This window comes from Cydia splendana, chromosome 19 (genome assembly GCF_910591565.1).
Source record: "Cydia splendana chromosome 19, ilCydSple1.2, whole genome shotgun sequence".
NCBI lineage: Eukaryota > Metazoa > Arthropoda > Insecta > Lepidoptera > Tortricidae > Cydia > Cydia splendana.
Window position 1 is genome coordinate 16,386,371 of NC_085978.1, and position 24,699 is coordinate 16,411,069.

Consider the following 24,699-nt stretch of genomic DNA (forward strand, 5'->3'; position numbering starts at 1 on the left):
GTAGAATAGTTATAAACGGGGCTAACCTAGACGCATTAATAATTATTTACGATACAAGTGCGGAAAAGAGGAAATTTGAAACGAGTGGCGATAAATTAAAACACTACCGTTTTACAGTACATTTGCCCGGCCCTTTAACTTTTGACATTCGCACGAAAAGTGCCATTTTAGGCACTAGTGCGGGAAAATAGGACCATATGTACCTAATGTAAATGTTATTATTTTATGTAGTTTCACCTGTTGTCTGTATATGTAATAAAATCTTGCAAGCTCATCACGGAGCCGGCGGAGGTAGCCTTAGGAACTTTGTGATAAAACAATGCAATCTTCCTGTGTTTGGGTTTGTTAGAAATTCTTACTTAAAATTCTAACCTAGAATTGTCTCGATAAGTTATTATGGAAAGTAGAGGTACCTCTACCCTCCATAGCTGTCATTAATTTGTTAGCATATAAGTAGAAGAAATACAATTTGACATTAAAATTTTTTTTGAAGGTAGCATGGACCAGTAAAACAGTAGATACAGGTGCACTTATACTTATTTTTGAGAACTGCATACCATCTGCTCGCTAAAAAAGCTTAAAAGTCGACCTAGATGAGGGATTAACTACTAATTCATTTGACAAAAATTATGATACAACGTCGTCATTAATTCTTGGCCTCATATAAATGACATTGTCATTAAAATAAACTCTAATTACTTTCGAATAAGGTTCATTCCACCATAGCAAACAAATTGTGACGACATAACCTGTTATCGTCATTGCCATTGTGACAACGTTGCCGTTCCGAGCGAAACGTCAAAGCAACCAACTTGTAGATGCGGGTGGTCAAATTCACAACTAATCAATTCGCTGTAATTTGCGATAGCAGCGCCCATTTCAACTGCAAATGTAAGTTTGTTCAGTATAGACGTTTCTGCGATGAGTCAACTTAAACACGGTGTCACACTGTGTCGTTTTTCGCTTGATAAACCACGTGTGTTTTTAAAAGCTGGAAAACGGGATTATGATCATTTCGCAGTCAGTTGCGCTGCGCACGCGTCTCGGCGTGTTTACGTTTTTTTGACTTGATCTATTTATTTTTTTGTGAACATGTTCTTGACGTTTGAAGTGATCGCCACATTCGGAGTGTCAGCTGTGAGTATAGTTTTTGTCTATTTTGTATGACCGGTTCTGCATACCTAAACAAATGTATGTATGAAACGTTTGTGCATTTTGTTGAAGTTCTTTGTGAACTAAAACGTACTTTGTGAAGGAGCGATAAAATATTAAGATACACAGCCTTAATCCAACTGAAATATTCAACAAGAGTAAATTCCCAGTCTATATTTTAACCCAGATATTACAATTAGTACCTACATATCTCCTGCATATCTCGGACTTCAGACCAGGCTTATTATCCATGCTATTCCAGTTATTTGCAGAAAGATACATTTGGTTAGGTATTGGTTAACTCTGGAACGGTCTATTTATAGGTAATGCAAGACTGTATATGATGAAATCATTGGAATTTCAAGCGTCCATTCATTTTTTATCGACTTCGACCTTTGCTATTGTTTACAAAGCCGTGGGCTTTTATCGCTGACATACATTATTAACTGTTAAGGCCCATTTAGGTAGGTAGGTAGGCCCGGTAACGGTTGGTACTGATAGTATATTGCCTGTTGTATATTATAAATATTATAATAGACCCAATATAATATCATCCTCGTTCGGCTCACGTTAATTTTAAAGGATTTTTAATTCGTTTAAAAAAATCTACATAATTGACTGGAGTAATATCGATAGAGATAAGACCGCATGTTGTACCTATACAACAACAGTTATAGGGATCTACGCATAATATATAATAATATATGTATACTTATAATTTAGTATCATTTATTAATATAAATTATTAAAGGACATAAACAGGAATATAAAACTAAAACTTTAATTGTAGTTACCAATTAAAATAACTAAACCTAAAAAATATAATACCTACTCACTAGTTTAGATCCTCAAGAATGGTCCTTGAAGATTTTCATGACATGACATATTTATACATTTGTACAAGTGCATTGTGCATGCCTTAATTTAATAAAACCTTTGTCGTAGTAAACAAAACTGTTTCTTCAACAATTCCAGGTGGTATCCTTCTCGATATCCTCAGCCATTCTCCTCCTGCTGGCTGCCAAGCGCGGCCTGCTCCGAAAGCGCGAGAAGCCAGGGGTGACCAACGCTGCGCTGCTTCCACCCTCCGCCCCGCCGAAGGAGCTGCTGGCAGAACAGACGCCTTTGCAGTCTTAGAATATAGTTAGTTAGCAAGACGCTTTGCTGACTATTAGACCATTGGAACACAAACTAACCGCATTATAAAGCGTTTACCGTACCGTACCGTAGCGTGCGATGGTAGCACCTGATGTCCATCCTTAGATGCCATAAGTAAAACAAATATCCTGACAAAAGCCCGAACGTCTACCTAAAAATCCTGACATTGCCTGGACGGTAATTTCTTTAAAAATAGCCTACTCCGACTTCGTTCACAATCTACATTTACGATTAGCACGAAAAATAATAAGGGTCCATTACCTATATCCCTTATTCTAAAACTTTTCGTGGGCTCCTAGTCCCTTTATGTCGCTACCATGAACTGCAGCTGCAACTTAAACATATATAACCTTCCCTTTCCTCTCTCCTCTTTCTAAGAAACCCTGACACTTGCCGCCGCAATCCCGCAAAGGACCAAAAATCCTGACAATTCTGACATGCTCAACCATATTTCCTATCTTGCACTCATGTAACTAGTCGTCAACGTGGGCTCAACTGTAGGGCTAAGATGGTCGGCTCTTTATCATTTGTCACCATGCCTGTCACGTTCTAACAAATATGTGAGTGCGAAAGTGTCGTATGGCATGACAGGTGATAAAAATGCGTCCATGATACCGCTTCTAATCTGGGCGCGTAACCAATCGACGTGTAATTTTTGATATACTGTTACATTAAAATCAAGTAGTTTTTCGTCTACCCAACAAAAATAGCTAAGTCTTGTGAAATATAATGTAATGGAGAGAAATTTATAAGACAATATTGAGGAAAGCCACATGCATTTAAATAATGTGTTTTGCATTTGGTCATGACCGGATCTTACATTAATTTTATAGAACTTTAATACATACCTACGGTTAACTTTCGACCAGCTGGCAGCGCGTAACTTTTTTTAAACAAGATCCGTCCATCCGCAAAATTGTTACCTATCTTCGAATTAGTGATCAGCAATCTCAATATATTTTTAACGTATGTCTACCTACTCGTACGTACAGTAGGCGCTCGGTATTCTGGCACGCCCAATAAATCCGACAATTTAGTGACTCAGGTGACTCGTTTAAATTAATACTCCCGCAGTTTAGAGCGGTTTCAGACTAGCGTATTTTTCTGCGCGTAGGATGGCGTTACGAGCGAAGGCGCGTTACATTTCCCTACATTTGGTTTTTACGCGCTTACACGTGCGTTACTTTTCCGTACACGTGGTCTAAACGAGCTTACACGGGCGTCTCTTACACAGCCGAATGCCGGATTATAGAACGGTTGTATTTGACATGTAGACTTTATTTTCTATAAGTCTAAAGATTTATTTGCCATACTAATCCAATAATCCGGCAGTTCCAACAATATTACGGCATAGGGGCAAAATTTCAAGTGAAGGATTACCAAGTGCCTACTGTATTTCTAAAGAGAAAAATAATGTATTTAACTTAATTTTGGATATTTTATAATAATTGTAATATTAAAACTGGTATTTTTTACCATTTTAGTACAGAACTTCAAATATATTCGATGTAATCACACGTGTCCGTTTAATAGCGAGTTAGTTTTAAGTCAAAATTGTGATAAATGTGCCTTAATCGCAGCTTTTTTGTTTTTATTGTGTATTAAGAATAAATAAATCAGCTAAGTGTTTTTTTACTGACCTCAAAACCCTTGGGATTGGACCTCTATCACGTAAATTAAATTGTGCCCTAACGGCTCTAACTCCCAGCGGGTGAATTTTTGATAAGCCACTAATCCAGTTATAAAGCAATATTTTTTCTTTCCCAAATATCTGCAGTTTATCACACATGTTTAAGGTACAGTTATAGAGATAAATCACCGGAATGGAAGTTGTACTTACCTATATTTATTTGTTATAGGTTTTGATTTATTATTTACACAAATCTAAATGTCTGCTGTTTTTTAGGGTTCTGTACCTCAAAAGGAAAAAACCGAACCCTTATAGGATCACTCGTGCGTCTGTCTGTCTGTCCGTCTGTCGCAGCCTATTTTCTCCAAAAGTAGGTACTGGACACATAATTTGGTACACATACGTAAATTTGTGATCCAAAGACGGACATCTTACGTAAACAAACGAATTTTAAACATGGAGGCCACTTTTGGGGGGTAAATGAAAAAAATAAAAAATAATGTTTTTTAAACTACCTATATCGTGCTATATATCAAATGAAAGAGCTCATTTCGAGAATCTCAAATATATTTTTTTTGTAATTTAAAATTAACACATTCAATACCACTAAGTGCTACGGGTTACGCTCGTAGCGCGTAGCCACGGTTTCGTCGAATGTAGCGCGTAGTCGCTACGAACAGTGTACCCGACAGTCGGGTTCTTGGTGTTGAATGTGTTAAATAGTTAAGAAGTTATTTAAGAAAATAGTCAAAAAATGACCATTACCCCCCTTTATCTCCGAAACTACTGGGTCTAAAATTAAAAAAAAAATTTACAAAATAGTTCTTCACCTATAGATGACAGAAAAAGCTATTACAAATATGCAGTCAAGCGTGAGTCGGACTAATTACTTAGCTTTTGATCCGACCCCTACGGGTTTTTTTAAAGCCAATTCACTCGCGTTTCACATATAAAAAATACATTGTTAAAAATTGGGTAATGTACGGAACCCTTGGAACGCGAGTCCGACTCGCACTTGGCCGGTTTTTTTGGAATATTTTCGTAAACGATTACTATAAGTACCTAGTTATCAATCTATTAATTAAACGACATCGCCACTTCAAATTATCAGTAAATGCTTACGTAACGTCTTTGTCTGACATTGTCATTAAATTGACCCTGGGATTATAAAGACATTTGACAATATGAATATATTTTATGATTATACTACACATATTTTATTATTTAGTACTTATGGTTACGATGACAGTGTAAAGTAAAACACAATTTCATTAAATAATCGCAATCACATTACCTGTGTGCAAAACAACGTAATTTTTATGTTATCATTAGGGTAGCTGCAAATAAGCCTAAACAGGGTGCGGTATACCAAGATATGTGCGAAACCAGAAAGCTTTTTAAGTCCAAGCTGAAATGGGTCACATTATCGGACATGGGTAACTACAGGCCCATCTCACTAGCAACAGTACTTGCAAAAGTGCTCGACAGCTTGCTTAACGCGCAACTATATAAACATGTTAAGCTCCATGACGCACAATTTGGGTTTAGGCAAGGTTTGTCGACGGAAAGTGCGATCTTGTGCCTTAAGCAAGCTGTCAAGTTCTACACGGATAGAAACACGCCAGTATATGCGTGTTTTCTAGACTTGTCCAAGGCCTTTGACCTGGTTGTTTATGATATACTATGGGAAAAGTTAGAAAGAACCAGTCTACCAAGAGAATGCATTTCATTACTTAAATATTGGTACAAAAACCATGCAGGTCAATAGAGTGAGATGGGCGGGTGTGGACTCAGAGGAGTATAAACTACAGTGTGGGGTAAGGCAGGGCGGGCTGTCATCTCCAATCCTGTTTAACCTATATATTAACGAGTTGATTGAGGGTCTCAGCAGTAAACGTGTCGGCTGTCATATAGGAGACACATGTTTCAATAATATCAGTTATGCGGACGACATGGTCCTGTTGGGACCGTCAATCGACTCGTTGAAGCAACTTGTGAGGATGTGTGAGGGATACGCTCAACAGCACGGCCTTAAATATAATGCCACCAAAAGTGAGCTGCTCATCTTTAAGGCACGAAAATATAATACAAGCACTATGCCTCAGATCGAGCTGGGGGGTGTGTCCCTTAAAATAGTTGACAAGGACAAATATCTAGGTCATATGCTCACTGTAGAACTAAAAGATGATACAGATATGGAAAGGGAAAGAAGAGCGATGGCTGTAAGAGGCAATATGATCGCCCGCAGGTTTGCACGGTGTAACGAACAGGTGAAACTGACACTCTTTAAAGCTTACTGTCAAACGTTTTACACGTGCAGCCTGTGGGTGAAATTTACGCAGAAGGCCTACAACACAATACGCATACAATATAATAACATCCTCAGGATGCTGTTGAGGCTGCCGAAGCACTGCAGTGCATCTGGCATGTTTGGCGAAGCAAGGGCGGACGACTTTTTTGCTATTAGGCGAAAAAGAATAGCCTCACTGCTGAAACGTGTGCGCGGCAGTGGCAACAGCATGCTGAGGTGTATGGCCGAACGTCTAGACTGCCCGCTAACAAAGTATTGGGTTGAGGTAGTGGTAGGGAGGGACAAGTAGTCCTAATAGTCGGGGTGGTTTTGATTTTAATTTTAGTTTTTTTTTTTTTTTTTTTTTATATGTCGAATACCGATGGTCTCAAAGGCGGTGGGCGCGTGGGGTAGTACGATAATGTATTACTTCACAGCTAAACCAGTATGCTACCATGCTACCAGTGCATGAAATAAACCTTAGGACTCGTTAACCATACTAGTGCCTACTATACTTCAGTACTAAATGTTTAAAAGCACTAATTGCTATGTTTAACTCAAGGGAGCGATATGAAAGTAAAAAGAAACCGTTTAAATCTTTATTCAAGTCAAACTAGGCCGGCTCCAACCCTACGCCTCTAACATGAGAAGATTTAGCCCTATATGGGACCGGCAACAAACTTAGAGGGACAAATCTTTTCAAAACAAGTTAAAACAACACATAACACATCATTTCTTTATTTCACAAAAGTAAGCTTCTAATGAAACATAAGAAATCAAAATAACTCTTGAAATAAAACACTTAGCTAAATGGTTAAAGAACGCGGGATTTTATAAGCTATCAGAATAATCCTTTAGGTATAAGCCTTCAGGAACGTAGCGAGTTAGGCACGAGGTTGGCTAACGAGTACGTCCGATCTCTAGCGCGGTCCGATCAAGAAGAACTACCAGCGGCGGAGCCTCTCCGCTCCCGCCTCAGTCAAGTTGGCAAACCTGCTCGACCAGTCTACCAACATACCGACAAAAACGCCAACTCGTGCCTACGCTCACTCGAGAGAAACCTCTCGACGTTCCAAAGCCTTCTACCTGTCATCTCAGTTCAACAACACGCCAATAGGTGGCGTTACTCTCTACGCAACTTTATTTCAACAATGCGCCAATAGACGGCGTTACTCTCTACGCAACTTTATTTATTTCGTTACAACCAAATAATACGTAGCTCAACATTGCTAATCGATTTTATACAGGCGTCTAAAATAATGAACTATAACGCTGCAATACGTCTTTCTGGTGTCAGGTTCCGACACGGCCGTCCTGCGCTACACACGTCCTCGTGTGTGGGTGTATGCATTTGATTCTGTAACAAAATACTCAGCACAGTATCTCATCGCTCGGTCATTCCTGACCCACAATTTGGGTCTCTCTCAAATTACTATTAAAATCAAACTTTGTTATCAATCCAACCAGAAAAAAATATTGTTCAAAATTACTTTAACAATCCTGAATTCTCTAGTCAAAAATAGTCCATCGAGCAACGACTTAATAAAAATAATCAGTAATCATCGCCGCTATCTAGCGGATACACTCCATTAATCATCGCCTCCATCTGGCGGATACTCTCAAATTTATGTGAAAACAGAACAATCTCAAACATCAAAAACACAAATCACAACAGCTCTAATTCATTGCTCGACAGTATCACTACTATTGTCATCAATATCAATTTACGGGGAAATTATCTGGCATTAAAAAAAATATTTTGGTCAAATGTGATAATAATCATTGTAGGACATCTTAAAATAAATAGCACTCTGACTTAATAATGCCAATTTTACTCATATGAACACAGTACATCAACGCGAATTCATTTTTAACAAAACAACACCAGTCCTTCGGTGCATTGCCAGTCCTTCGGCAGATACCAGACCCTCGTCAGAAGTAACCATCTCAGCCGCGTAAGTGCTACTCCTTGCAAAGAGCATTCTGCACATAAAAAGCAGACCACGTGCACCTCTTACATGCTCCGGCACTTCTGATGCGGTCACTAAACAATACCCAGTCCATCTAAAGCAAAACATTAGTGCCCAGTCCATCGGGCGTGCCTTCAGTCCATCGAAAGCAAAACAGTAGTGCCCAGTCCATCGGGCTTGCCTTCAGTCCATCGAAAGCATGACAGTATTGCCCAGTCCATCGGGCGTACTTTCAGTCCTTCGAAAGTACAAGCTTTCAGTCCATCGAAAGCAAAAACAATGTTAAGAGTGAATTCCAAAACGAAAATAAAAACGGTTCTTTAAATCATGTTACTCAGAACCATTGGTACTATCAGCGTCAACTGATCAACTGAAACTGAACATCACTGATCAAAATCACTAAAGATAGCTTTCTACTTTAGCTTTAACAACAGAAACTCAGCTTTCTACTTTAGCTTTAACAACAGAAACTCGCTCATAACTTCTAAGCAGAAGTAAATCCTCTCATAATAATCCCAACAAAATGGGAACTGCTCACCAGATTAATAAAGCATGATGCACGCGTCCCAGTCAAAGGTGGTGGTGAAGTCCAACCCAAGCACGAAGGCTGATGCTTTCCGCCTTGCAGTTGCCGTTGCTGCGGCATATGGCGAGATGCACGATGTGGTTCATCATCTTGATCGGGACACTCTTGACAGAGCGGTGGTTCATCATAGCTGGCTGGTACTGAAATCATCATTTGCACGGTATCAGATTTATCATTTATCATGTATGCAGGCTAAACTCAAAGGTTTACGTAATGCCCTAGTAGTGGACACTAAAGATATGTTACTAATGGATATGAGACTTTAAAAATCTCTGATTAAAATTGAAACTTCAATGAGTGCGTTTTATTTCCTTCTATGAACAAACAAACACGTGTCCCAAAAATAAGTAACACGGTAAAAGGGCCAATACGAAAAGTGACAGCTAATTAGTTACATTCGACTGTTATGCTTCGCCATTACACTCAAAATAAAAATCACTAATAAGCAATCAGAACGAAACCTGTCCTTTTATTTCCAAATCTCCAGCACAGAAGAGACTGCACAGCTGCTTCTGTGTTACAGGCGTGATGGCGTCTCTAAGTTGGCTCGGCTCGGGCTGTAGGACACTGTAACATTAATTTTCATATGCGTAGCTCATGTTTCCATAGTATGCACGATTTGTGATCTATCACGGCATTACGGGCAATAATTTGTCGCAATTTTATTAATTACTAAACAGGATTACAGGAGGAATTACAGGATCAATTTCTAACGGTGCATTGTATTTTCAAAAAAAAAATATTTTTTGAGGGTAGATACACAAGTGAGCGATGAAATAATATCACGTCGTGATAGCCAATATTTGGTTGTAATTAACAACATGGATTTTATTTCAAAATAATTCAAGATCACTTAGATTTAAATGGATTATAAAAAATAATTGTATCTTCATAAAAAATCAATTATTGAGGGTAGATTCACAAGTGAGCGATAAAATAATATCACGTTGTAATAGCTAATACTCGGTTTTAATTAACAGTATGGATTTCAAATCAAAATAACTCAAGATCGCTTCGATTTAGATGGATTACAAAAATTAATTACAAAGAAACGTAACGATCCCAGGGATGACGTCACGTAACGACCGCTATGCTCGACTGCCTCAATCACAATTTTATTCACAATTTCACAATAATTCTCACCAAATAACAATGAATTACACTCACCTTTCAATCAAGGTTAGACACGTGAGTTTACCATTACCACGTGTCCAGATTATGGAATGTAGGTCACCAGAAATACACCACGCTCCCAGGTGGCTGTGTAAGCAATACATGATACCTTGACAATCCCACTTGCTGATGTCGAGTACCGATGGTCTCAAAGGCGGTGGGCGCGTGGGGTAGAACGATAATGTATTACTTCACAGCTAAACCAGTATGCTACCATGCTACCAGTGCATGAAATAAACCTTAGGACTCGTTAACCATACTAGTGCCTACTATACTTCAGTACTAAATGTTTAAAAGAACTAATTGCTATGTTTAACTCAAGGGAGCGATATGAAAGTAAAAAGAAACCGTTTAAATCTTTATTCAAGTCAAACTAGGCCGGCTCCAAACCTACGCCTCTAACATGAGAAGATTTAGCCCTATATGGGACCGGCAACAAACTCAGAGGGACAAATCTTTTCAAAACAAGTTAAAACAACACATAACACATCATTTCTTTATTTCATAAAAGTAAGCTTCTAATGAAACATAAGAAATCAAAATAACTCTTGAAATAAAACACTTAGCTAAATGGTTAAAGAACGCGGGATTTTATAAGCTATCAGAATAATCCTTTAGGTATAAGCCTTCAGGAACGTAGCGAGTTAGGCACGAGGTTGGCTAACGAGTACGTCCGATCTCTAGCGCGGTCCGATCAAGAAGAACTACCAGCGGCGGAGCCTCTCCGCTCCCGCCTCAGTCAAGTTGGCAAACCTGCTCGACCAGTCTACCAACATACCGACAAAAACGCCAACTCGTGCCTACGCTCACTCGAGAGAAACCTCTCGACGTTCCAAAGCCTTCTACCTGTCATCTCAGTTCAACAACACGCCAATAGGTGGCGTTACTCTCTACGCAACTTTATTTCAACAATGCGCCAATAGACGGCGTTACTCTCTACGCAACTTTATTTATTTCGTTACAACCAAATAATACGTAGCTCAACATTGCTAATCGATTTTATACAGGCGTCTAAAATAATGAACTATAACGCTGCAATACGTCTTTCTGGTGTCAGGTTCCGACATATATACTTTTATTTTCTCTGCATTGTTTTTATTTTCTTTGTGTACACTAACCTTTAGGCAATTAAGATGAATGTTACTAACACTCCTATGGACTTTGATGGTCTGCAATAAACGATTTTTATTTATTTATTTATTTAAAAGTTCAAGCCCTAATTTAATTAAGTTTCAATCTTTCAGTCACAAATTTGAATCCAGATTATTTCGAAACGGGAATCCAACCTTCTGATTGTATATATGCTGGTTTCGTCATCATTATTTCATCACTCTTCTTTCCGAATGGACTCCAGAGTAACTCATTAAAAAAAAAATGGTTTCACCGATCTTTTCCATACTGGATGCACTACCATGCTATGAGTGCCTACACAAAAATAACTGCAAACTTTCTCTTATCGCGTCAAGTCCCTTTTATAACCACAGGCGTAAGGCAACAAGCTGGCAGTTCCCAATATAATCAATAAACGGTTTGCAATGAAAAATTCCAAGTAAATTCCCACTTCCCGTCCTCAGCGAAGTTTTTTCCGGCAATTTCCATAAAACGAGCTTTAAAATTCGATTCCCAAGCGTTTCCGAAAGGATGCAGACGTAAGTATGCGAAGAAGGATCACTTTGATTGAGAACTTAACTAAGAGTCGGTTGCACCAAACTGTTCGTATCGTTAAAGAGTTCGCTAAATTTTTATATATGGAAAGTTTCATAAAGCGCCGGGGGGCGCCGGCTGACTTTGATCAGTCTGTCAAATGTGGTTGGTGCAACTTTACTGGCCCTAAGTCTACCACATCTCGAAGTTACGTGGTGATTTACAACCACAACAAACAAGTACACGGTAATTTTACTACAGTCACGTGTAAAAATATGGGTGCATAGAACTTACTCAAATAGTTATTTGTACAACAAGAGATCAAAGTTTGATATTTCTTCGAGTGCTTATTTTGAGTCCCGTGCAAGCGAAAGATTCTATAATACTCGCTACGCTCGTGAATCTAATTTAGAATCTTGAGCGTAGTAAGGGATTCAAAAGCGCACGAGATGTAAATAACTTTGATCTCGTGTAGTACACAAAATTTTTCACCCTAAGCAGTGAGAACATACCTAGAGGGACAGAAATAATAGAACCCAAGTATATCGAACTTGTATTAGACCCCGCATGTTGAAATGACATTTGACTATAAAGGTCACTTGAATGTCATTTTGTCTCACTCAGTGAGCAAAATCGCATTTTGCTCACGGAGTGAGACACACTGAGTGAGCAAAATGCGATTTTGCTCACTGAGTGAGACAAAATGACTCAGTTAGCAAAATCGCATTTTGCTCACTGGTTTTAAGAAGCAAAGTACCCTTGTTCGAGCTGCTGAGGTGAAAAATATGTTGTATGAACCTGTGTGTATAGTTCTTAATTCTGTGACATAAGGGCTATGGGACATAATTTTTGAGTATGATGTGTGCACCCATATTTTTACCGTACAAGGTCAAAGAGATAAGCCTGTTTCATTTATCATTTATGTCACTCATTGGCGTCTATTTAGTCTCCGCTCCTTGACCAGTACCTGTCGCTCGATGAAGATGGTGGTGATGAGGGTGATGTGAACCTGCACTCAGATACTCCATCCATGCTGCCAGACTCATCACTTCGAGGTGGAGAGTCTACTTCACCGGTTGCTGCCGATGCGTCGACATCTCGCCCCGCAGTACGAACTATAAAATTTTGGTACGCCATATATTAGGTGTAGATACGATATGGATCGAATATGTCAGTGTCAAAAGTGACGTATTTGTTTGAAGGAACGTCACTTTTGACACTGACATATCCGATCCGAATCGTATCTAGACCTATTATTTGACATATCTTAAAGTTGGAACGAATAAAAATGTAAGAACGTGTAGAGAAAAATACAGAACATTCCATCCAGTGTGGGAACCCGTCCTCTAGCTATTTTCTATCTTGTCTGTGGCACACAGACCGTCGGAAGCCGAGACGTGGTTATATAGTGTAAACAACTTTATTTACGGTATTTGACACATTATGACTGACGTATATAGAGATGTAACTAACGCAAATCGATTGTCACAGCAAGCGATTACGATTGGATGGCACATAGACTGAGGTATCGAATTGTGACGTATAATGATTTTTTATTTGAGATTTAAATAAAGCTAAAATTATATGTTTTTCCCGCAAGGTAAATGCATTTAATACATCGACCTAGTAGGTCGCACCTATCGTCAAAATTGAAACTATCGGAATATCCATTTCCTCATCAATAATCAAATATACCTAATAAATAAATAATCATTTCGAATAACAATTAATCCCACGTTGTATTATTATGTAATCTTGTGTGGTATAATAAGCTTTAGTCGGGCCTGTCAGTTAGAACAAAATTTTGACAGTTCCTAACAACTGACAGGCCGATACCGTCCTGCGGACTGTTAATCAGTGGGCCCCTGAAATAAGTTTGCGCTTTACATAATTCTTAAATTTATTAATAGATAATTCGGATAAGGGAGAGAGGAGGCTTTTGCCCAGTAGTGGGACAGACACATATGAAATGAAATGAAATGAAATATTTTTATTTCGAACAAAACAAACAAACAGAACAAAACATTTATAGCTTTCTATAATATAACTATCAACTAATTTAGTCTGTATCACTGTCTTCCGATGCAGAAGAGTCATCCGATGCAGAGCTTTCCGAATCGAACACATGGATGACAAATTCGTTATCAATAATTGTGTCGACTGTCACATCTCTTTTAAAATCTTCTAAGATAATTTTTTTTGTATGCTCCACCACACTATGCCAGTTCTCCCTGGTGACATTTGCACATGCTTCTTTTAATAATAACAGCATTTTTTTTGTCGTGAAGGGTGGTTTCGTATTTTTTCTTGCAGCATAACCTAAAACAGAAACAACATTTAACAATATCACATAATTTCATATATCATATTAAGGTTACTAAACGAAGAAAACGTGAATATAAATATATTTTGCATTGCAACTTCACTCGGATGGAACTTCACATGGAATCACAAAAATGTACCTACTTCAAGATGGCAATAGATATCTAACTTAGAGTAAGACTTGATTCCACACTCAAACACAATGAGAAGTGGAAAATTAATATATAATGTACTTATGTTTTAGTAATATTCAATATATTGCATAATATGTATCTATTTTATGATATAAGGGGTCATCCATTAATTACGTCACACGTTTAGGGGGAGGGAGGGGGTCAAGAAAATGTGACATATTGTGACATGGGGGAGGGGGGAGACACAAACTTTGTGACGTCACTTTAACTTCATCAGTAACCGAAATTTTTTTTTAAATTATTTTATTCGCTGTACATTTAAATAACAAGTTTTTAAAACGATAATCGTTTTATTCTTTTAGTTTTCTTTCCTAAGCAGTTTTGGGTTATAATATTACTAATATTTATATCGTCAAAAATATTTTGATAAAATATTAATAATACTTAGGTACTTACTTAATTCGATTTGGCGATTTCGTAGAAAAAATGTGACGTCACACTAGGGGGGGAGGGGTTTGCCAAATGTGACCAAATGTGACAAGAGGGGGGGAGGGGTCAAAAAACCTAGAAATTCGTGTGACGTAATTAATGGATGACTCCTAAAGTGAAAATAAGAAATGTAATACCAACCTTTTATTTGCGCCCATATTAACTCAATGGCATTGTATTGGCAATGGTACGGTGGTAACCTTATAACTTCATGTCCATGCTCCATTGCCATCTCATCAATAAGGTATCTGATCTGTTTTGGCTTTGACTGTTCGACCAAACCCCATAGTTCTACTTTTAACATGCTCATGTTGGCAGCGACACCATTTTGTTCTAGCCAAGCCACCATTTGCGCTTTGTTTTTGTCTTTTGTGGGGGGCTTGTCTATTTGGACAGAGTGGTATGATGCATTGTCCATCACAATAACTGATGGACCCGGCAGGTTTTGCAGCATTGTTACAAACCATTCTTGAAATTTTTCGGCATTCATCTCTTCGTGGTATTCTTTAGTCGATTTTGACTCAAACGCCAGAAGAGAATTATCGATAAATCCGCTTGCAGCAGAACCTGCATGACAAATTATCAGCCGTGCCCCTTTCCCCATTGGCACCTTGGACGTCGAGGCCTGTGTTCCATCCGACCACGTTTTAGAGACACTATGGTTGGCGTTCAGCCATGTCTCATCAAGAAATACCACATTTTGCCAATTTTCTATTGCAGCCATCTTCCTTAGAAAAGCTATTCTTTTTTGGGCTATGTCTGACCTTTCCAAAAGCATCTTCCTGTGATCAACTTTCATATATCTAAAACCAATATCCTTTAAAACTGTCCTAAGTGATGTCACGCAGCCATTAAATAGTCCAGCCGCCTTCAATGATGCTGTAAGTTTCTTTAATGTTGGATATTCTTTCCTTATGTAATACCCATATACATGGTTGCGTATTGCGGCAATATCGAAGTCATCTATGCCGGTCACAGGTTTCACTTTTTTTTTCCGATTTTTATTCGGTGATAGTAATTTATTAGCTTCCATCCCGGTAGCTCCATACTTTTCCTTTAAAATACGGGAAACAGTACCCTTGTTAATGTTTAGTGCGTCTGCAACGCGTTGCTGCACTTGAGTCACCGGGATAAGCGGTCCACCGTTTTGTCTTTCACGCTCAAAATGCTCGTACAACTGCACGACCATACGCCGAGCTTGTTTGCCTAAAACCTTAGGCATTTTTGACAAAAAGATGTCAAAACACAAGTCCAAATCACAAATTTTATCAGTGTCCAGTAAGTAACGAGCCAAGGTCAACGATGAATGCAAATATCAGTCCAAAAACGAAGCCGGGTCAGAAAGATACAAAGAGAAATTAGAAAAGCGCACAGTAAGACGGAGAAACTACGACGAACTGCACCAATACAAAAACTTTACTTTCAAACGTCAATACCGGATCGTTCAGAAATCGATACACTATCTATTCGAAAGTAAATATAATAAATTTAATAATGCTTTGTTGCGACCTAAAATGAAATATTCATATCGATTTACTTAGACGACTACCGATTCATAACGGTGGTGTCCGGACAACACTAAAATTAAAAAAAAAAAGACGTAGAACGTAAACGTTCGCAGTGCAGTTGTTTTCCTTTGTGATTTCAATGTGCAAGACATTTTACGTAGTGTTGCTGTAGTGAGTGACAGACGTCAAATACCGTAAATAACGTTGTATAGTAGGTTATAGCTTGTTGTCTCACCAGAATGCTCGATTGCCTGTGAAGGCTGTGAAAGAAAATGGTGAAAGCTAAAACACCTGCTTTCTTGCTGAGTAACTTCAGTAAGGGTTACTTAACATTTTTTTCTTTATGCTGGCCGTCATTTGTGGTTTTTGAACGCATAATTAGAGAGATTAATTGAAGTATTGCGTATTTGTGTTGTAGGTACCTAATTAATTACCAGTGATCGTTAATTTTCCAGCAATTTTGGCGTAGCGTTGTTGGTTAAAAGCATCTGTATGCCCTACTCTAGGTGGAATAGATAATTAGGGTTAATAACATTAACATTAACCTTAACCAATCCTCTCCCTAAAAAAAAATTGAAGAAAATCCTTTATTTTTACTATGCTGCACCAAAATTGCTGGAAAATTAACGATCACTGTTAATTAAATACCTTGATTGGAATTTACGTCAAAAAAGCTACAAAGAGATAATTTCATAAAAATTAAACAACCAATAAATTAATAACAATTGTTTATTATTATAAATCATTTCAATAGTTTAATATATTCCCATTAAATAACTCTCAAAGTATACGCATACCGTAAAATGGGGTGAGTAGGGTCAAAACTGAAATTCAAACCACGATAACATTTTATTTTTACATAATTATGAAAACTGAATGGTGTATATAATAAGTGTTCCGGACGTTTGAATTTTAGTTTTTGTTTTATTTTGTGTAGTTCCATTTCATAATTTTGACGATAAAGAGGAAAACCCACCTCACCCCGTAGTGCCTCGTATTTGGGGTGAGAGGGGTTTTCATACAAAGGTGATTTTGGAAGATTGTTGGATCGATTTTTTTTTATTATCCGTATTACTATAGCTCCATTTTAAATTGGAATACATTATTTTTGTAGCAGTAGCCTTAAAATCCCTTCTCACCCCCCTCTCAGACCTTCTCTCCCCATTCATAACCCACCTCTCCCCGCGAAACCTACTCACCCCGTTTTACGGTACTAATAAAACTAAGAAACCTAGAACTAAAATTAAAATAAAATATTTAAACACGATATTAAACAGTACTCGTACCTACGTAAATAATAATATTAGTATCAATCAATTTCATTTTTACATTGAAATTTTTAATAAAAATTAAATTTGCTTGACCGTTCAACGTCCTAAAGCAAACTCGTTTTCCCAAAATTTTGTAATTACGATAGCAATTAAGATAACCGCTTGTAACTCCACTAACCATTAAAGTATGGTCTTCTATTGTACTTCGGTTTTATAGGTTAAGAGGTCAAGATATAATAGGGAGCATCTTGAAGACGAGAGAGTTTAGTTTGTGAATTAATGTAGTTAATTATTGTTGAAGTTTGCGCGGCGTGTTGACTCGAGAGGAGACAATCGCGTGGCAAGCGGTAAGCGGTGAGCGGAGCGGTGAGCGGAGCGGTGGGTGGTAAGCGGTAAGTAGCGAACGGAGCGCGGTGTGGACAGGTGTGGTATGTGTTTCATAGAATATTTTTTGGAATTTTAACGATAAAATATGGTTAAATCAGGGTTAAATTCTCCCGGACTCCCCTTCTTTATATTATACTACCTAGTACCCCAAGATATTATAGAAATAACCAATTTCTAAGTGAAGTTGGTGCATTTACACAAACATTATATATGCCTACACATTGTAATACACTGGAATATAGTAACGGAAAGAGTAGATAGACAGATAAAAACTATATTCATTTCCGCAACATACATGGTACATAAATAGATAAAAAGAAGACATGCAGCTTAGAAATAAAAACTAGTTTGCAATTCTTAAAAAAAAACCGGGCAAGTGCGAGTCGGACTCGCGCACGAAGGGTTCCGTACCATAATGCAAAAAAAAAAACAAAAAAAAGCAAAAAAAAAAACGGTCACCCATCCAAATACTGACCACTCCCGACGTTGCTTAACTTTGGTCAAAAATCACGTTTGTTGTATGGGAGCCCCATTTAAATCTTTATTTTATTCTGTTTTTAGTATTTGTTGTTATAGCGGCAACAGAAATACATCATCTGTGAAAATTTCAACTGTCTAGCTATCACGGTTCGTGAGATACAGCCTGGTGACAGACGGACGGACGGACGGACGGACGGACAGCGAAGTCTTAGTAATAGGGTCCCGTTTTACCCTTTGGGTACGGAACCCTAATAAAACAAATACAAAACCATGTGTCGCGGCAGAGAATAGGCGCTGGCTCAGAATGATGATGCGGGAAACCACATCGTTGATATCCTGCCAGGAGCTTACAAAAATGAAGAGAAAGGACTTCTTTTCTTATGAAATAGTAATAATAGCTTTATTGGTTAAAGATAAAATTGGCAGTAAATAACGCTACGTTGGCAAGCACCCAGGAATGACAATAACGCAATACGGACCCAATTCTCATTGGAATAACGACCTTTATTCCTTGAATTATGATCTAGGCTAATATTATAAGGATCTTGAATAAGTAAATTAAAATCCTGTGCGGATTATGTATGTTTATGTAGAAATTGTAAAAGGCAGCAGCCTTTACTGTGGTACTTTTGAACACGAACTGTAAAGTTATATTGCTCTTTGGAAAAGTGTTCCGGGGTGGCAGATACTTTTGGTGTGCTGTTTTAGCTAATATTGATTGACTGATTAGATAATACAGTCTAATGGGTAACATCAATAAGATTAAAAACTTAAATTATAAACTAAACTAATCTAAATGAAAGTCATTTATTTGATAATATAAAACAAATACATACAAAACTTAAGAACTAAAACCCGTTCTGAGCCATGCCGGGTCCAAAGGTCCCCATCACACTTGCAGCGTTACCCCGCTGTATGGCGATGGAGATCTGTTGGACAAGCCATGACTCAGAACGGGGGTCATTCCCCTTTTCCCTTAGGCGCTTGCCGATCTCTCTAAATAGCTCACGCGCCTCCCGTCCCCAGGGCCCGGCTGTCTCGACGGCAACGGGCACGAAGTCGTAGTTGGCTCCCAAGGCAAAGTATTTTTGGTGCTTGTTTTTGGCGGCAGTCTCTGCCGCTGAGCCTGCCGACTTAGCGGTGTGTCCTACATGGGGCGCAGCAAATGTACTCACACAAGTTGCGTCCCATATAAGACACCGCCCTCTCTGCCAGGGAACCAACGTCAGCCCGTCGGGTCGTTTGCCGTCTGTTCGAGACAGTCCTGGTGGTTCAAGGAGGCACGGAACACCCACCGACAGCATGGCTCGACGTACGATTTCATTTAGAGAATGGTGCCTGGGGAAACGACCGGCGCATCTCTGGCAGCTGAGCCCATGGTGGCCGTTCTCTTCCACCATCACTCCGCAGATCTTCCACAATCTAAACTAGTGGCTCTGTGAGCTGTAGACCTCGCGAGCAGAGTTTAAAACTGAATAAATGTATGGTTCCGTTGTTTTGAAGAATTTAGAGAATCTAATTTGACCATAAAAACTTAACTATCAATTGCTTACAAAATTCGGGAATTGGTTTAGATATGCGACCTGTAGAGTAGAACATATGGACATACGAAACAATTTTTGGCTAACAGACCAATTCAAACTTACACAGATATCAGAAAGACATCTAACTGATGTCATTTAGTTATCGTGCATTTCACTCGTTCTTGTCCGTACATGTATTGGCGCAAGCGAGACGCACGATGACTACTAAATAACATGATAAAAATATCATCCCGATGTCAGTGTACGGTCGATGCCCCTTAAGTATACACGTCGCCATACTAATTGTATAGAAAAGTGGATAGAGTTAGACCAAGAAAAGTCTGCAGAGATTTTGACAGCACACGCAGTTCCAATGTTATTTGTGCCAGTGTCAAAATCTCTGCAGACTTTTCTTGGTCTAACTCTACTTATGTTAGGAAACCAACATTACCTTTGAATTATTTTAACCTGTAAACTGCAACTAAGAAGCTTCGTGCGCGAGTGTGGCCCATAATTTCCGAAAATCATTTTTTCTTCGAGGCAATTACTCCGTTCTCATATTTTGCGTTGCCCATAATTTCCCGAAATCATTCATTCTCGGTAGCAATTACTCCGTTCCCATATTTTCCCAATGGTTTTCTTCCGCAATCGCCTATTTTTAATATTTTTAAATTAATATTTTCCTTATAGTTTTCGTTCTTTTAAATATCTAGGATAATATTTTCTTGTTACTGTATGTTAATAGTGTAGTAATTATATTTGTTACTTGTAGGTATTTCACATACAACAAATATCAAAAACACTAAAATTAAAACATAATCTAAAAAAACTGCTAGTAAAAAACCAAACGCTGTCAGCCAATAACCCTAACCTACCTATCTCTGGGAGCAGTTTCGTTTTTAGGGTCATCAAAAAAATAACCCTAACCTACCTATTTGAAAAAAACCTGGTTATATAAACATAAGTGGAAATTGACTCCTGGAACAGCCATGCCCTTGAACTAAAACCGCTAACAAAATGTTCAAACAAAAACTCAAACGAATACGCTTACCTCGCGCTTCGCGCTCGCTTGATCAATCAGCAATACGATGTTTAAGTGCAAAAAATAAATGAAAAAAATTGCATTTACTGGGGATCGAACCGGGTACCTATCCCATATCCTTGCTTATAAGCGTCTTTCCAACTGCGCTATGATAACATTTAGATGAGCTGACGAAATTTGGTTACTTATTCTCGAATAAGAATTTAAATATCTAATCTAAAGAGAATAAAGTGTATAGGGGACGTGCATGAACTATAGGGGGCAGCACAGGAGCCGTCAGATCTTTGGCGCGAAGCGTAGATGTGTAGTTTATGATTCCGATGTAGCCCACGAGATGGCAGAACCTACTATGCACAAGGAAACGTACTTACGAGAACGGTAGATGGTAGCACTTGCTTTGGCAATGTACATATGTGCACATATGTTTCCGATTCAGGCCACAAGATGGCAGGCCCTCCAACGCGCACGGTCCCTATAGTGGGCGTGCGTGAACTATAGGGGGTAGCATAGGAGCCGTCAGATTTTTGGCGTGAGGCGTAAATGTGACGTTTATGCTTCCGATGTAGCCCACAAGATGACAGAACCTACTATGCATAAGGAAACGTACCTACAAGAACGGTAGATGGTAGAACTTGTTTTGGCAATGTACATGTTTCCGATTCAGGCCACAAGATGGCAGACCCTCCAACGCGCACGGTCCCTATATGTAGTAGAGGGTTATTGTCATACTAAATTTTGTAGTCACAGTAAATTTGCTGCCATCTTTCGATACAGGATTAAAATGAAAATGAAAAAAAAAATCAATAAATGTATAAATGATTTTTTTTATTTTTAGAACGCTATATGATTTTGACCCATGTTCTTCTACTGATATGAGTAAAAATTGTTAAATATAAAATGGTGTCGCCATCTAGACGAGCATAGGCCAAAGGTATGGCGCCGTATATTCAAGAATCAAATTTTCTTTAAAGCGCAAAAAGCCATCATCTCTTGCAAAAAATAAACGAATGCGCTTAGCCCGCGCTTGATAAATAAAAAATACGATTTTTTTAATTTTTTCAAAATAAAAAAATAAAATATAAAACAACAATTGATACGAAATTTAAGTATAAAAAAATACAAAAAGTTATGTAGCAGCATACAATTACTGGGGATGGAACCAGGGACCTCCCTATGCAAACAAAAAAGCGAACGTTTGCAAAATGCGCCATGATAGTTCTTACTAAAGCTGACGAAATTTAGCTACTCATTCTCAAGTAAAAACTAAATATCTAAATACCGCCGAAACCAGAGATACAAATTTTCTGAATTTTTGGCCATTTAATCTATAAACATATATCAAAAAGAAAAAACTCTTATGATATCGATACGACTATTTGTTTAGGCGACAGGTATCACGACTCCGCCATTTTTAAAAATTTCCAAAAACCGGATTGACAAAAAAAATTTTATTTAGTCATAAAATTCGGTCACAAAATTTCACGAGAATCGGTTAAGAATTCCGACCTGTAGAGGAGAACATCCGGACATACGAAAGCAAAATGCCCGAGTCAAAACGTAGACCTTCGCTTCGCTTCGGTCAATAAAGCTGAAGAGGGTCGAAAGTCTGTACATGGAAGATATTTGAAAAAAAGTTGGCTGGGCATACTTAGAATTGATAACAGAACACGTTCCAACAGTTTTTAGAATTTTTGTCTGTTTGTCTGTTTATCTGTTTATCTGTTTGTCTGTTTATTTGAACGCGCATCACGTGAAAACGGCTGAACGGATTTTGATGAAAACTTTACTAATCTGTCGAGAACATCCCCGGCCAGGTTATAGGCTATAAAAATTCAACCCCTAAACGGGGGGGTAGCCACAACACTCGATTGACTTAAGTTTGCCCCTGAATCGTATGGCGCTACTTAGGAAGGAGGGGCAAACTTTTTTCAAATATGTGCTAACACTTTAGAGTACCCTGGTAAACTAACAGATGGCGCTGAATTTAATACGATGTGACATAAATAAGCCACCGAGGAAGGATTTTGCCAAATTAACTCTAAGTTTAGAAAACCCCTCTTCTAAAATTTCAATCAATCGTACGGATATCAACAAATTTAATTGAATAATTGTGTTGGTTTAATAATACAACAAAATTAAACGACAGTAAATTAATTGCCCCTCATTGCACAGTGCCATCTTTTGGGGAGCTGAGTAAACATTAAGTAACCAAGAAAACTAAAAATGGGTTTACATAGTTACGTAGTGGTAAAATAAACACACATATCAACACGCGTATAATTGCATAAAATTATTTATTTTCTCCGTCATGAATTATACCAAATCGTAATTATATCGCATCCATATCAAATGCATATTCATACGCATCGCCTCCTTAAGCACTTAATAATGGCCACGAAGGTGGGTACTTTGAAAAAACATTGACCTCCGTCATTTGCAGTGCCGGATTAACCCTTTTAAGCAGAATAAAATTATCAAAAATTTTCGCGCTTGCTTCGCTCGCGTTATCAATAACATTCTAAGATGCTTATGATAAAGGTGACATTCAGGTGGTGCCTGCAGCAGCATTAGGTACTCTGTTGCAACGTTACTGCTGCGGCACTGTCAATTTTCGTGATAAAATGATGTGACTGATTTCCATACTAAAAGTAACAAATGTACAACTGTCTATCGAATTGCGTTTTTTATATCGAAAAATTGTCGCGCTCGCTTCGCTCGCGTTTTCAATAACTTTCTAAGATATGATAAAGGTGACATTCGGGTGGCGACTGCAGCAGCATTAGCTACTCTGTTACAACGTTACTGCTGCGGCACTGTCAATTTTCGTGATAAAACGATGTGACTGATTTCCGTACTAAAAGTAAAAATGTACAACTGTCTATCAAATTGCATTTTTTTATATCGAAAAATTTTCGCGCTCGCTTCGCTCGCGTTTTCAATAACATTCTGAGATGTTTATGATAAAGGTGACATTCGGGTGGCGACTGCAGCAGCATTATGTACTCTGTTGCAACGTTACTGCTGCGGCACTGTCAATTTTCGTGATAAAACGAACTGATTTCCGTACTAAAAGTAAAAATGTATAACTGTCTATCAAATTGTGTTTATATATCGAAAAATTTTCGCGCTCGCTTCGCTCGCGTTTTCACTAACATTCTAAGATGTTTATGATAAAGGTGACATTCGGGTGGCGACTGCAGCAGCATTAGATACTCTGTTGCAACGTTACTGCTGCGGCACTGTCAATTTTCGTGATAAAATGATGTGACTGATTTCCATTCTCAGCTGAAATGCAGCAATGAACGAAAGGGGCCACCATGGTCTAGAAATACTTAGGGCATCAAAATATCTTAATCCGGCACTGGTCGTTTGCGGAGTCAAACGATTTGGGACTCGCATTTACCATGCCTTCCCGAAAAAAATCGAATCATTCGCGTAAGTTTCGCAACGCATTGAGGTTACAAGGGGCACGTGGTCTTCCTCAGGAGTCTGAAGAAGACCACGGTAAGTGGCGCTCTAGCCAGGCAGGCCGCTTCGTTTTCGCTCGCGCGCGTATACCTTACTGTATCGTCCGATATACACCTACTACTCTGTCGTTTAAATCCTTAGAGAATATAACCAACGGAGACGCCATGTCTATAATTTTCGGTACAAAATAGTCTGGAGTTTTTTGCGGGGGAGGGGCACATCAAATGTGTACCTACGTAACGTAAACATAGTCATGTCAGATAAACGTCGGTTGACCATTGGCCGCCTATTTTCGACAGAGGGGAACGCCTGTTAATGACCACTCCGTTTGGTTATATTCTCTAAGTTTAAATCACGTGTAAAATTTGAATAAGGGCGAATAAAACTATTGATTTTGGAGTGTAGTTTTATTTAGTGGTACCTAATTGTAAAATATTTTATCTGGACTGCAGTCCTCTAGCATATCCATCTG

General features: G+C 38.4%; 1 long non-coding RNA gene across 2 annotated transcripts in view; it reads left to right on the top strand.

Annotated features, from left to right (window-relative positions):
- Window positions 1-634: 634 nt before the first annotated feature.
- The window catches only part of LOC134800154 (uncharacterized), a 92,714-nt gene continuing 68,649 nt past the window's right edge, over window positions 635-24,699 (top strand). The window contains exons 1-2 of one of the 2 annotated variants that reach the window (XR_010145513.1): window positions 635-1,137; window positions 2,128-3,929. This is a non-coding gene — a long non-coding RNA (uncharacterized LOC134800154). Of the gene's footprint in view, window positions 1,138-2,127; window positions 3,930-24,699 lie in introns of those variants that run through there. The other variant, XR_010145514.1, reaches the window with a different exon arrangement.